The 13,527-nt window shown below is 50.2% G+C and overlaps 1 long non-coding RNA gene across 1 annotated transcript; it reads right to left on the reverse strand.

Moving 5' to 3' along the window:
- Positions 1-10,961: 10,961 nt before the first annotated feature.
- Positions 10,962-11,977, reverse strand: LOC115651007. Its single transcript, XR_004000293.1, has 2 exons — positions 11,943-11,977; positions 10,962-11,649 (listed from the first exon to the last, which is right to left on the reverse strand). It is a non-coding gene; the product is annotated as an uncharacterized LOC115651007 (long non-coding RNA).
- Positions 11,978-13,527: the final 1,550 nt, after the last annotated feature.

Genomic DNA, 13,527 nt, shown 5'->3' on the forward strand with positions numbered 1-13,527 from the left:
ATGGGTTCATCAAGTCTGTTCTAATTTTGGACTCTCAGTCTGTCAAGTCTTCATGGTTGTGCAGGAATGGACCAAATGGCGAACAATCGCTATGGCCGACTATCTGGCTAAGCATTGGAGAGAGAGGGGAGATTTATACCGAATTCCCTGGCAATATTTTAATGGCATTAAATCAAAGCTGCTGGGCATTGTCTGAGAAGTGTGGACTGTGGCCCTGGGAAGGGCGCTCCCTTTGGAGAGCTCAGCAGGCAGCTTGCAGTCAGCCATCTATGCAGTTTTGTTTGCAGAATCACAGAACATGGACTCTGCAGCAGACAAGAGGCAAAAGAGGAAATCGTTCCCATACCCCCTACTCCCTCCCCCAACCTTTCCACTGTTCCACTGGCCCCCAGGTCAACATCTAGCACGTCGCTCCGAATTTGCTACATATGGAATTTAATCTGAAAACCTCATTTTAAACCAATGGCAAGAAATAGTCTCAGCAGGGTGAGCTGGCACATCAGTCAGAGCCAACGGGAACAGGGACTGCCCCAATTACCTCAGCTAGTCCACAAAGTAGGGGTTTAAAGTCACTCTCCACACGTTGTAATTAGGGCCTGAAGGTGATAATTGAAGAGCCAGAGGATCCCATCATCAGGTAGTACTCATCTCTCTGGCACTGTCGTATCCAGCAAGCATTATCTGCTCTGAATGGTCAGTGCATGTCTCTGCAATTAATATACTTAACCCAGAATGCACTGGGGTGACTCATTTCAGGGATTTTTTTAAATCTGTGAGTTTTCTAAATTGTTAAACATCCCAAAGGTTATGAGAAAAGGAGAAAGGGAGACTGGAAGAACAGATGGTAGCCAAGTGGGGATAACTGGCTAAACTGTGCAATGCCCCTGCACAAACACTCAGTTACTATGGTGATCGGTGTAGGACAAAAACCCAGACAGACCTAGCTACTCATGACCTTTCATGGCTTTGCATACAAAGCCCGAACTCTGTCCAAGCCCCAGAAATCAGTCAGCCAAGCAGGCTCACTAAGGAGTTAATATTATAGTGCAATAAAATCAATATACAAGTTAACAGTGAAAGTTAACTATCAGGTTAGCAAGAAATTATGGTGAAGACAGAGTCAGAAGCACCTCATATAAGGAGATCTTTGGATGCAGTGAATTATATTGAACTGATCAAGATGCTAAGCGAGGAATACGACGAGCAAGGTGTATTCAGCCCTCAGGAATGTCAGTGAGACCTGTATGCATCTGAGGGACAGAAATTACAGGTGGAAAAGGCCTTTCAGACCATCGCTTCCTGCACAGATGGCCCCGAGCCTTTGTTAGTGAGACTAGCAGGGCTTTTGCCTCTTCCTCTGGTGATTCTGCCAAAGCCCAAGAGCCTTCCCTTGGGAGCACTGACGGAAATGCTCAGCGGAAGAGTAGATAGCATAGCCATGGGAGCAAGAAAGTGGAGCACACAGCCGTGGGGAGAACCATGGTCAGTAGGGGCAGCAGGTTGGGCTTGCTGAAGCTCCTTTCTGGCCCCAACGCCCAGCATTCTCTGTGAGAACCTATCCAGGCTCCCTCCTTGCTACGTTTAACACCAGATAGTTTGGCATGAAGCACATCTTTCTGCTTTTTATCTTCCCCTGAAGCCGTTCCAGCCTCTTGTTAGAATGTTTCGTCCAAGTGCAGGAATCTGTCCAAGCACTCTTCCCTTCAGGAAGCATCAGATTTCCATTAGAGGGAGGTTTCCTCCTCTGCCATTCTAAGGCAAAAGCACACATTTCTATTCCTTTTAAACCCTGTGCTTTATTGAACTCAGGCCTTTCAATAATGAATAAAAGAAAATCCTTTGTTGGCTAATAAAGCAGGATTGGCAAAAAACTTTCTGACTGGAGCATCTCACTGTGAACAGAATCGATGCAACTAAAACAAGCCTCTCAGTCCAGCATTGATTGGCGGAGATTGTGGAACTAGCACTTGGAAGAAATCACACTCCAGATTAACTGCTATTTTTAATTAGAAGGTCCCTGATGGTATAATCAGAAGCGAGACTCAGGGCAGAAATCAGATTGTGCAGGTTTGAGCGGCTGCAGGGCTAACACGTCATTTTATCAAAGAGGAGTTGTTAAATAAAAGTGCTGCTTTTTCATGTGCAGCCAAAGACACCTGGGCCATCCCCAGCTTGCTGAGGTCAGGATTTCTGAGCTGGCCCTAGCAGCCCAATAATGGCACCACTGCTGCTTGCTTGGCATCCCACTGTGTTTGCCTGTGGGGCTTGGAAAGTCTTTTCTCAGGTGCTAATGCTGGCTAGGTGGGCTGCATTGCTCAGGAGAGCTCTGGGAGGCTCATCCACAGAAATGGCCAACAAAGAGTTAATGCCAAGTGAATGAGGCTTTGTGCTAGGGGATTCTCATGCTAACCACACAGCAGGACTTTCTGTGCAGCTTCAGGGATGAGACCTGTCTACCAGGGCTCAGCCACCTCCCCCAGGGCCTTCCGCATGACTTTGTGCCCAGCTCCATTTGGCAGGTGTCTCGTGCCTTCTCTCTGCCCCCTGTGGTCACTGGGTACCTGCCCAGGAGGGGACAGCAGCCAGAGACCCTTGAGGCTGAAGGGATGCTGCCGAGTGGCTCATACCAGCCTCCGCCCAGCTCTCCTGGGTGATGCACCCACTGAGCCAGGACACGCTAGCGAACTGCCAGTGCCTTGATCCCCTCTAGCGACCAGCTGGAGCCCAGCTCTGTACATGCATGAGGCAGGTTTCTCACTGTGAGGAGACAGCAAGGCTTCACGGCCCTTCCCCAGCCCCATACATGTCAGGCCCAGGGCCCTGTCAGAGGCCTTTGCAATGGCAGAATCTGTGCTGGGACAGCTGAGTTTGGGGTTGGCCACCTCAGCCCCATCTGCAGCTGAATGACGCAGCAAAAATGGGCCAAGAAAAGTCATTATTATGGTGATTGGCACTTATGGGAAGCCAGGCCCCCCACACGCTGACCAGCGCCCCTTCAGTGCGTTCCTCAGCCACCACCAGACCCTGGCCCAAAGTCGCTCACAACACATTTCAAAACCAACAATCCTGCTCTCAAGCTGCTGCCCCTGGCAGCCAAGGGCTGGTGAGGCTCCTGTCCCCAGATCAGAGAGCAGCCACTGCCTGAGCATAGACACACAAGGGCCACCTTGGGGCAGAGGAAACATATGCTGTCCCAGATGCTAGCGAGTACCCCCTATTCTGCCCTGGCCCCCCTGCGCTGTGTTAAGCTCCTGAGTCTTAGCAGGCTGCAGCATTGGTTCTTCCCTTGGCCTGGGCACTGGCCCGCAGTCTGGTGCCCTTTCTGGAAACAGGGTCTCCTCAGCAACCTGCCCTAGGCCTCTAGACCAGCACTGACCCCGGAGATACCTTCCTCTCCCAGAACTTCACCCAAAGGAGCTAAGTTTCCAGTTCCAGTTTAACACTAGCAGGGGTGCACAGTCAGTACACGCCTACCACCATTATACTAAATCATGTAAAGCACAGAGGAGTACAGATCCTATAAAACAAGAACCCTACACACGTGTCCATGCCTTGGTTTCCTTACCACTCCAGGGCATTCCCTGCGCTGTCCACATTCCTTGGGACCATCTAGGCTGGGACCCTCTGCCCTAGGAGGCTGAAACATTCTGGGTTGCTTTTCCCATCTAGACTGGAGAGAAAGACCCCTGAGCAGACCAGCCTCTGCCCCTTTAAAACCTCCAGTCCCCTGTGGCAGGTGAAGGACCCCTAGCCAGCTTCCCCACATGAGCAGCCACCGCTGTCATGTGACTTTGTTGCCCAGGGGCTAAACCAGTCCCCTACAAAACCAGTTCCTCTGGGCAGGGACCAGTCTTTTGTCCAAAGTGAATAGTGTCCAACCATTGGGTACTTAGAGTCAAATACCGTCTCCTGCCTTTGGAATTTTCAGCCCAATGGAGGCAAACAGGCTGTGGATAAGGCAAAAGGCAATTCAAAATAGAGTTTGCAGCCTGATCCAGACACACAGGGTTCACAATCTCACACAGAATTCATCAACTGTACAGACATTTCCACTTCATCACAGACACCTCACTAGGCCCTGTTGCCAGTACAGCCCGAGGACCAAAATTCAGGGTCGAGATGGATTCTGGGAGCCAAGCCCAGACAGTCCCAGGGGGACATTGAAACGCCTCCTAACGACAGCCACAGAACTTCCTGGTGCAGGGCTGCAGCACTCACCTACTGAGATAAACCATTTCCATCCAGCACGGCCCCTAGTTCCAGAGGTGCACTGACTGACATGTGTTGCCAGCTTCTAAATGAACAGTAACTGCTCAGGAAAAGTTATGAGCATCGCTGTGGACAGTTCAGAGACATCCCACCCTGCTAAGTGTGCAACAACTGCAATCAGAAAAGTAAACAAAATGTGAGGCTAAGTACACAATGGGGAGGGGAAGGATCCTGAAAACCCTGCCGGGCCAATCAATAGCTTCCCCCTCACCCAGGGCACTGTGTACAACTCTGGTCACCCCGTCTCACACAGGCACGGTAAACATAGGAGATGGTTTGGAGATGGGGAAAAAATGATTAGCCACCTGGAAAAAATTCTGCATGAGAAGGGGATTCAAATGTTTTGAACTGTTTAGAGAGAAGAGAAAGGCGGTCAGAACAATGTAGAGTGAGATGAGTGATAGAAGGTAAGTCAGGTGGCTCCTGTTTACTAACACAGAGGCAAGCCCAAAGGAATTAAATGGCAGCTGATTTAAAACTGAGAAAAGGAGACACTTTACACATTTGTACACTGTGAAATAATTACCCCTCGAAACTGATCAAGGCAAACAGCTTGTAGAATCAAAACAAACAAACAAAGATATTCCCCAACAACATGGAAAACAAAGGCCATGTCTACATCTAAAATTTTGCAGCGCTGGTTGTTACAGCTGTATTAGTACAGCTGTATAGGGCCAGCGCTGCAGAGTGGCCACACTTACAGCAACCAGCGCTGCAAGTGGTGTTAGATGTGGCCACACTGCAGCGCTGTTGGGCGGCTTCAAGGGGGGTTCGGGGAACGCGAGAGCAAACCGGGAAAGGAGACCAGCTTCGCCGCGGTTTGCTCTCGCGTTCCCCGAACCCCCCTGCAAACCGCAGGGAAGGAGACCTGCTTGCTCGGGGGTTCGGGGAACGAGAGAGCAAACCGGGAAAGGAGACCAGCTTTGCCGTGGTTTGCTCTTGCGTTCCCCGAACCCCCCTGCAAACCGCAGGGAAGGAGACCTGCTTGCTCGGGGGTTCGGGGAACGAGAGAGCAAACCGGGAAAGGAGACCAGCTTCGCCGCGGTTTGCTCTCGCGTTCCCCGAACCACTCTGCAAACCGCAGGGAAGGAGACCTGCTTGCTCGGGGAACGCGAGAGCAAACTGGGAAAGGAGAACAGCTTCGCCGCGGTTTGCTCTCGCGTTCCCCGAACCACTCTGCAAACCGCAGGGAAGGAGACCTGCTTGCTCGGGGGTTCGGGGAACGAGAGAGCAAACCGGGAAAGGAGACCAGCTTCGCCACGGTTTGCTCTCACATTCCCGGAACCACCCAGCAAACCGCAGGGAAGGAGACCTGCTTGCTCGGGGAACGCAAGAGCAAACCGGGAAAGGAGACCAGCTTCGCCGCAGTTTGCTCTCGCGTTCCCGGAACCACCCAGCAAACCGCAGGGAAGGAGACCTGCTTGCTCGGGTTCGGGGAACGCGAGAGCAAGCTGGGGAAGGAGACCAGTTTGATTACCAGAGGCTTCCTCAGGTATGCTGGGATACCTGCTTATTCCATGGAGGTCAAGAAAAGCGCTGGTAAGTGTCTATACTTGATTACCGGCGCTGGATCACCAGCGCTGGATCCTCTACACCTGAGACAAAACGGGAGTACGGCCAGCGCTGCAAACAGGGTGTCATAAACAGATAGCTAAGGGTTAATGTCTCTTTCACCTGAAACACCTGACCAGAAAACCAATCAGGAAACCGGATTTTTTCAACTTTGGGTGGAGGGAAGTGTGTGTCTGAGTCTTTTGTCTGTCTGCCTGTTTCCTCTGAGCTTTGGAGAAGTAGTTCTATTTTCTAGTCTTCTGTTTCTAAGTGTAAGGACAAAGAGATCAGATAGTAAGTTCTATGGTTTCTTTTCTTTGGTATTTGCATGAATATAAGTGCTGGAGTGCTTTGATTTGTATTCTTTTTGAATAAGGCTGTTTATTCAATATTCTTTTAAGCAATTGACCCTGTGTTGTATCATCTTAATACAGAGAGAACATTTGTATTTTTTCTTTTTGTTGTTTTTCCATTTCTTTTTGTTGTTTTTCCATGTCTCGGCGGTGGGCCGCCTCTTCTTCTTCTTGCTTCCTTCTGTGGGCCAACTCATCTTCTGCTTGTTTCCTTCGGTAGGCCACCTCTTCTTCTTCTAGTTTTCTTTTGTGTGCTGCCTCTTGGGCTGCCTGTTTGATGCTTTCTTCCTTTTCTTTCAGCTCCATCTCTTTTTGTTTTATTTCTAGTTGTCGCCTGTGTTCAGCTTCTTTGATTTGGTCTTCGGCCTCCATTTTTGCCTTAGAAGTCATGATTCCTGCTTTCTTGTGTTGGGGTGCCCTCCGGTGTTTATCTTCTGCACTGCAGGCTCTGTTGCCTCCTGAAGTCAGCCTAGCAACAGTGCTTTTTTCCTTTTCTCTCTCTAGCTAATGTTCAATTAAGGGAAACCAGAAAAACCACTTTATTTGCATGCATATAAGTGCTGGTACTTGCCACCTAATGGGAGGGCTATTGCATGACAAAAGACCCTCAACAGTCTTCTCGCTTAACATGCAAACCACAAACTGCTAGAGAGAGCAGAAAAAAAAAATTCTCTCTGGTTCCCTTTTAAAACCAAACTGTTTCTCTCTGCTAAAAAGCCCTTAGCAGAGAAAAGAAAAATATAATATTCCTACTGGCTTCTGGATTCTGTCTAGATCCCACCGCTGCTACACCATGACATAACCTTATTCCCAGATTTTGGACCTTAGCGTCCAAAATATGGGGGTTAGCATGAAAACCTCCAAGCTTAGTTACCAGCTTGGACCTGGTACTGCTGCCACCACCCAAAAAATTAGAGTGTTTTGGGGCACTCTGGTCCCACTGAAAAACCTTCCCTGGGGACCCCAAGACCCAAATCCCTTGAGTCTCACAACAAAGGGAAATAATCCTTTTTCCCTTCCCCCCTCCAGATGCTCCTGGAGAGATACACAGACACAAGCTCTGTGAAACTACACAGAGTGATTCCCCCTCTCCGTTCCCCAGTCCTGGGAACAAAAAGGACTTTCCTATTCCCCAGAGGGAATGCAAAATCAGGCTAGCCAATTCAACACACACAGACCTCCCCTGATTTCTTCCTCCCACCAATTCCCTGGTGAGTACAGACTCAATTTCCCTGAAGTAAAGAAAAACTCCAACAGGTCTTAAAAGAAAGCTTTATATAAAAAAGAAAGAAAAAATACAAATGTTCTCTCTGTATTAAGATAATACAACACAGGGTCAATTGCTTAAAAGAATATTGAATAAACAGCCTTATTCAAAAAGAATACAAATCAAAGCACTCCAGCACTTATATTCATGCAAATACCAAAGAAAAGAAACCATAGAACTTACTATCTGATCTCTTTGTCCTTACACTTAGAAACAGAAGACTAGAAAATAGAACTACTTCTCCAAAGCTCAGAGGAAACAGGCAGACAGACAAAAGACTCAGACACACACTTCCCTCCACCCAAAGTTGAAAAAATCCGGTTTCCTGATTGGTTTTCTGGTCAGGTGTTTCAGGTGAAAGAGACATTAACCCTTAGCTATCTGTTTATGACACAGGGAGTTGCAGCGCTGGTGGTGCCCTGCAGATGTGTACACCTCCTAAGTTGCAGCGCTGTAACTCCCTCACCAGCGCTGCAACTTTCTGATGTAGACAAGCCCAAAGGCTATTAAAATCCATCACATGGGACTTGCAGGTTTCTTCAGCTCAGATGAGCACTAAAATCCAAGTATCTTTACAAAGCATCATCCTCACTGACAACATGAAGCAGCTCTGCATCTGGAAAGCTATTTCCTCAGGCTATTTCTAGCACTTCTTCTGTGCTTTGAGCAAATTGACTTTACAATGCAACATGTTCCTGGAAGTGAAAAGCACTCTGCAAGTTTTTATGAGTGGTTTGTGATGTACCTCTCTCTCAGGAGCTATCAGTTCCCATTGTCATGGAACGCCAGCCTTTCTTTCCCAGTCTGACAGCAGCCCTAGCACATCAGACTAGAATTGCGAAAAGGAATGTTTAAAGTCCCTTATTTCAAAAGTTAAATGTTTTTGCTGCTTTGAGGGAATGGAATAAATAGATCTGTTGTAACAATCCAATAACATGGCCTGATACCTTTCAAAACGGGCAATCCCAACATTCAATTCCTAGTCAATAGCCACTGAGGCCTTCCAAATACTAACAAAACAGAACTGCTGCTGAATGTAACTGTACAGGTTACCAAAATAAGGCACTGTGTGCATCAGACCTTTGAGGAAACCTCTTATCACCTTTTGCTCCAGCTCTTCACAGTCAATTGGTTTTATTGCTCTGATCTGAGTTCTAACAATTTTCTATGTTTGTTTCATAGAGCCTTTAATCTCAATCTGTTTTATAGTCCTCTGGCCACGTGTACAAGTGTCAACATACCCACTACTTAACTGCAACTATTTAAGCAACATATAGCCATAAGACAGGCACACATTTAGGACAGGAAATGAAGAACCCCACATCTTAGTTATTGAGACTTTGATTACCTATGTAGGTTGCTCCATGGAGATATAGGATCCAAGTTCCTTTATTTTTATCAGCAAGTGCCCAGGAAAGATGCTCTGTGCTTTAGGACAGGCACCAACCTTTAACTGAGGTGTGAACTTGGAGACAATACCCCTACGGCCAGGCTGTCCCATAATCCCCCCAGGGAGTTTCATGCACCTTTCTGCGATGCAGCCAAAGCTGGTCAGTCTGAGATGGATATTGGGCTAGATGGACCCCTGGGCTAATCAGCTTGGCAATTCCTACATTGTTGTGATTATGTGGAAGTCAAACAGTGCCATAAACCAGAACAGGAATCACGCTCCAGCCTTTTGGTTCAGCTCAGTTATAATCCTGACAGAAGCTGCCTAGTAGACAAGAGCTCCCAGCACTGGTTTGTCTTAATGTTTTCTCTGAGCCTGAATGATGCTTTTCTCCTCCTTGCCTGGCTTTAAGGAATCAGTAATGTTAAAGTGCTTGTGGAGTGAGCTCCAATGAAAAGAGGAATCTCTGCCTTTGCTATCATTTATTATTCACAGCTGTGAGAACCGGGTTGTTAATTGAGCAGAAGAGGGCCAATTATCCATCTTTCTCTTGCTTTTGTACCCTGGCTGACATCCCTGGGAGAAACAGAGCGCAATGCAGACAGGTGTGAAGCTCAGGCACTCAGGGCCAGGGTCTGGAGCTAAGTTCCCTTGATTACTGGAAAACATAAAAGATTCTTGAGCGCACTCCAGCCTGGGAGAGCTGAAGTCTCTTCTCCTTTGGGGCCAAACCAAGGCAGTTCTCTTTCCTCTCCCAGTCATTGTCTGTCTCATCTACATAAAGAGGTGGATTAAGATTTATTGAGGCCCTGGTACAAATAATATTTGGGCCCCCCCCACCATGGGTGCTGGGAGAGCCAGGAAGGCCATGCCCCCCCCTTTTTAAAGTGTGAGGGCCATGCCCACCCACTTTTTAACATGAGCGTAGTAGCTTCGGGCAGCTGCAGAGCGGCGGTGGCAGGGGCTGTGCTTCGTGATGGGGGTGATTAGCTCCATTGCCAGCCCATGAACCCCTGCCAGAGGCACCAGCCTCTTCCCAGTGAGGGGCTGAGGTGGGCCTTAGCCCCCCTCACCACAGGGCCCTGCCCCCTGTGCCTCCTCTTCCCCCCCCCGCCAAGCCAGGCTGGAAGCGAGAGCCAGGCTGAAAGACAAGTCTCCCAGGGAGCCCAAGACCATCCACCTGCCCTGGGCAGCACCCCGCCCAATACCCAGAGCAGGTGGTTGGTCCGGGGAGCAGGGTTCAGCAGTCCAGGCTCTCTGGGTGGCTCTTTCCACAGCCTGGCTTCCAGCTTGGCCAAGGGGGAGAGTCTGGGGAGGAAGAAGAGGAGCAGGGGGCAGGGTCATAGCTCCGGCACTGGTGACACCCCCCCTACTTCTTCCCAGGTTCTGGCACTCTTGCAGGGGCCCCCAAATTGGCTGAGGCAGCGCTTTAACGTGGCATGTGTAGTCGCGGCACAGCGCTGGGAGAGAGCTCTAAAAAACCCACCTCCACTAGAGGCATGGCTCCCAGCGCTGGTGCACTGTCTACACTGGCGCTTTACAGCACTGACACTTTTTTCACACCCCTGAGCAGGAAAGTTGCAGTGCTGTAAAGTGCCAGTGTAGACAAGCCCTTACACTGAGCACGTTCACTAAATTCTCACCTGCAGTAGAAGTGATACCGAGGCCCTGAGACTCAGTCACCCAGCACAGTAATGCTCACAAGGCAGCATTGCTTCGCTTCGCAGCACATTACAATCAACATACTGCACCGAGAATTTTTCTATCCCTGGAGGCTTGCATACAAATAACTACCACCAGCCTCAGGGCAAGGAACCAGTGCCACTTCTTAAAAAACAATCCTTAACCAGCCTGACCATTGCTGCAGCACTCACAGTGCACGGATCCCCAGGCGTATCCTGCTGTAACAGGGAGCATCTCCCCCAGGGTGGCTGCAGCTCTTCCTGTGCCTCCCAATGTGTAATTATTTATTAGGTGTCTTACAATAGTGTCTGGGAGCCTAAGCTAAGGCCAGATCGCTGGTGCTAGGTGCTGTACAAACTGATTAAGAAGTGGGCCCTGTGCTCAGGGCCACAGAGCCTAGTGCCCCCGCAGCACCACATACAATGGAGTATTGCAGGTCAGAGGGAGCTTCGTTTCTGCATCATATATTTTAATATGTGTTGGGAAGAGTTGGAACCTTTCCATTTCTTGCATCAGCAGCTCAGGAATGAGATTTGGGCAGGGACAACAGCAGGTGTAAGATGCTTACCCTCTACTACAGCAGCTGCTTGGCCCGCTCTTTGCTCTTTCCTCACAGAGGTTCCAACCAAACGCTGGGCCTGCAGCTCACTGAATAGGAGTCGTTCTTAGTTCCATGGGATACAGACCTCGGCTCCCAGACGGTATTCTGGGTTTAGTTCCTCATTAAGCTCATCCCACTCTCCCCCTATACATTGGAGTGGGCATTCCTTTCCCCAGTTGTTGGGGTGCACGACGTGGCTGTGGTTTGCTAGAGGCTGGGGCAATGCGAAGCAAGGCAGTATGATCTCAAGATGGTGCCTCCCCCATTCTAGGGAAGGCAAGCACTGCTGAGGGAGGGACAGGGCACATGTGTGGGCGGCTGGACTGTGAAGACAAAACGGTCTCAGCCCCCGCACTGGGAGACCTCTGACACTCTCACAGTTTTAGAGGAAAACTTGCTGTGGCTACATATTTGTCGCACCTGGAATAAACATCACTCTGCATATGACACGTGCATCCCAACAGCGAGGCTGGCAGACCTGGGCACCGCTGGGGCACTCAGCCTTCACTCGTAGGCTCAGCACCATGGGCATCTTCTAGGTGGAGGAAAGGAGTAGCTTTCTCAGAACATATGTGTAGGGAGATCAGCAACCTGAGTACTGAGCCGGAAACCTGCAGGGGGTGCAGGGCCGTCCTTAGGCATAGGCAGAATAGGCAGCTGCGTAGGGCCTCACTCTGCCTGGGGGCACCACTCTGCAGGCAGCCCAGACAGTGTAGAAGCAGGGCTGCTGGGTCCTAGAGACAGCCGAATGCAGCACAGTCTGAGGAATGGGATTGGCTGCTGGGGTCTCTGGGAAGGGGAGGGGGTAGGGTTGGGAAAGGAGCTCACCTGTGAGTGTGACTCTTTCCCCCCGGCTGAGGTCAGGTGAGGCAGGCTCTATGGCTCTGGAACCAGTATCCTTTGTTGTCTCCCATAACATCCATTCTTCTCCCCCCTGCCCCACGGAGCACCCCCTCCTTTCTCCCTCCTCCCCAGGAGCACCCCTCTCTCTCTCCTCCCTCCCCTCCGTCAGGGCTGGGTTGGGTGAGGTGCTGGGGGTAGGTGTGGGGAGGGGAGGCTGGCTGCCTGCCTGCTGAGGAATGAAAGTGAAAGTAACTCACTTCCTCGGCAGGCAGCCAGGATTGGAATGTCACACAGGGCTTGGCTGGGGTTAGCCAGATGTGTGACAAATCGGGATAGGGGATTGGAGTAAGGTGAGCAGATATCCCTATTTTATAGGGCCAGTCCCAATTTTGGGGTCTTTTTCTTATATAGGCTCCTTTTACCCCCCACCCCACCCCCACCTATCCCTGTCCTGATTTTACACACTTTCTGTCTGGTCACTCTAGGTGGGGGTAATTGGTGCCTATATAAGACAAAGCCCCAAATATCGGGACTGGCCCTATAAAATCAGGACATCTGGATCTATCACCCCAACTGGGGAGCGCCTCTCCCCCGGGCTGGCAGCTGCCAGTGATCCATCTCATCCGGGGGGAGCTGCACAGGGCAAGATGAGCTGCTGTGGCTCCATGGGTGCCCCGTCCCTGAGATCAGATGCTGTGCTAACTTCACCATGGTCTGTTGGGCTGGCGGCGGTGCCCCATTGGCGTGATTGGACCTGAGGGTTTGCTGCTGCTGTTGCCACTCTGCACCCCAAGAGGTGGATTTTGGGGTCCTGCAGTTTTCCACCTATCTCCTCCTCTACTGCAGCTGTTGGACCAGCAGGCTGGGGGGTGAGCCAAGCATGAAAGCAGTACTGTGTTGCCATTTAGATTGTCATTTAACAACTTTGTTTGCCAAAAATTCTGGCTAACAATCCTGAATCCAATTTCAATGTTTTTTTTTAAAATCAATATCTTAGCCAAAAACAGAAAATTAAGTTGTTGACAATTATTAGTGACAGGTTTGGTTTGAGGGAGTGGGTCAGTTTTCATCAGAGAAACAAAAAATGTTGACTGACTTTCCTATAGCCTGTTACTCCTGATAAGAGCCCTCCAACAACTATAATATGCTCATCTCCTTACTAGTGTATAAAGCAGGGGTCGGCAACCTACGGCACACGTGTCAAAGGTGGCAGGTGAGCTGATTTTTGATGGTATGCAGCAGCAGGCTGAGCAGCTCAGCCCATGACTACTCGGGGGTTCCGGTTGCTGCCCTATTGCCAGCTGGGATACCAGCCATTGGCCCCACTCAGCACCTGCTGCTGGCCTGGGGACCCCCAAGGAACCCCAGGCTGGCAGTGGGCTGAGCAGGCCAGCTGAACCACTCAACCTGCTGTCAGCCTGGGGTTCCATTCACTCAGCCGGCAGCGGGCTGAGTGGGCTGGTGGCGGGCTGAGCAGGGCCGGTGGGGGGTTGAGTGGCTCAGTCTGCTGCCAGTCTGGGGTGCCAGCAGCACTCAGCCTACTGCTACTCCGGGGTTCCGGCTGTCGGCC

Source organism: Gopherus evgoodei, chromosome 4 (genome assembly GCF_007399415.2).
Source record: "Gopherus evgoodei ecotype Sinaloan lineage chromosome 4, rGopEvg1_v1.p, whole genome shotgun sequence".
NCBI lineage: Eukaryota > Metazoa > Chordata > Testudines > Testudinidae > Gopherus > Gopherus evgoodei.